A 1,825-nucleotide genomic window follows, 5' to 3' on the forward strand; every position below is an offset into this window, starting at 1 on the left:
GCCAACCCAGGATCAATTTCTGGAATGTCATAAGCATCCCGTGTAAAAACATCAATGTTCACCTTTAGGAACTTGACCAACTTTGTATAGGGAGAATGCTTCTACTACTATGAAATTAACTGGACCTCCACATCACCAACCTGTACGGGGAGTCTTATCATTCCTCGGGAGACCACCATTTTGCCATCAAAACCCATCAGCGGAGAATCATACCTATCCAGGTTCTCGGGCCTCAAGTTCAGCCCTCAGTACAAATCTGGGCACATGATTTTTGCTCCACTTCCTTGGTTAACTAGTATTCTCTTCACATCATAGCCCTCAATCCTAACAATAATAACTAGGGCGTCATCATATGGTTGGAGGGTTCCTTGCTTATCCTCTTATGAAAAGCCTAAGGTAGGGGTGACCATCACCCTTGCTCTTGTGGGAGTCTGATATCTGGCTTCCTAGTCAAAGCCCCCCACTACGGACATGACCCTAGGACTCACCCCGATATCACTCCCTGGCCTAGCGAGGATCACATTAATAGTACCCAATGTTAGCCAAGGAGCACCGTCTCCATGCATCCCACTTCCTGAGTGTCCAACCTGTTCCACAGACTTATGCAAAAAATAATTGAGTTTCCCAGCCTTCGCCAATTGATTAAGGTGATTACGCAAGGTCCTGCAGTCCTTCGGGGTATGTCCTCTATCCCAATGGTAATGGTAGTAGAGGCTTAGGTTTCTTGTAGATGGATCCCCACCCATCCTATTAGGCCACTTGAAAAATGGCTTGTTTTTTATCTTCTTTTGTATCTGGTACACCAACTCCTTAAATAGTGAATTGACCAGTTAAACCCCCGCGGATGTTGCATGACTACGGAAATCTCTTCGAGGCCGATCATTATGATACCCTCCTCCCCAAGGATCCCTCTTCTCTGGGAACATCTTAGCTTTACCTTTTCCCTGCATTTGATCCTCTTCCAGCCTTTTGTACTTGTCTATGCGATCCATAAGCTAGCACATGTTCAAGGCAGACTTCATTGTTAATGACTTCCTCAAGTCATGCTCTATTGGGAGGCCAACCTTGAAGGTCCTTACTACTACATCCTCAAAATCTCCATATACTTCATTGTACATTTCCCAATACCGGTCCGAGTAAGTCTTGAGGGTCTCCCCCTCTCTCATGGCTATAGACAGTAAAGAATCCACTGGCCTGAGGACTTTACCGCAGGTTATGAATCTAGCACCAAACGCCTTTGTCAGCTCTTCAAAGGACACAATTGACCCCTCCTCCTAAGCATCAAACCAACGCATGGCGACGAGCCCAAAGCTGGAGGAGAACACCTTGCACATAAAGGCCTCATTGCTAGCATAGACGGCCATCTTTTGATTAAAGTGGCTGACATGCTCCACGGGGTCAGTCCTTCCATTATACATGGTGAACATTGGCTAGGAGAACTGATGAGGGAGCCTGACCTTATTAATCCTTCTAACGAAAGGGGATTTAGAAATTTGCCACAGGACTTTACTCATAGCATCATTTCCCACGATGTGATGGGAAGGCCCCTTCTCATGTTTGTTGTTGCCCTTCTCCAACATGTCCTGCTGTGAAGAAGTTGGGTAGGATTCGCTAGGTGGAGTTCTAGACCTATGCCTGTATAAGCGATCACGACTTCCCCTCGAGCCTTCACTTGATGGGGGAAGATGGGCTCTTCCTATCACGCTTTCTGCACCTAACTTCTTGCGCTGACGATCAACTTCCCGCTACAACCTCAATGTCTCCTGGTCATGCGAAACATGACTTCTAGACTTGGAATGACTCCGCCCAGTACGCTTAATGTGAT

The 1,825-nt window shown here is 46.6% G+C and overlaps 1 pseudogene; it reads right to left on the minus strand.

Moving 5' to 3' along the window:
• Positions 1-245: 245 nt before the first annotated feature.
• Positions 246-1,514, minus strand: LOC112027231 (uncharacterized; annotated as a pseudogene).
• Positions 1,515-1,825: the final 311 nt, after the last annotated feature.

This window comes from Quercus suber, unplaced genomic scaffold (genome assembly GCF_002906115.3).
Source record: "Quercus suber isolate HL8 unplaced genomic scaffold, Cork oak 2.0 scaffold_311, whole genome shotgun sequence".
NCBI lineage: Eukaryota > Viridiplantae > Streptophyta > Magnoliopsida > Fagales > Fagaceae > Quercus > Quercus suber.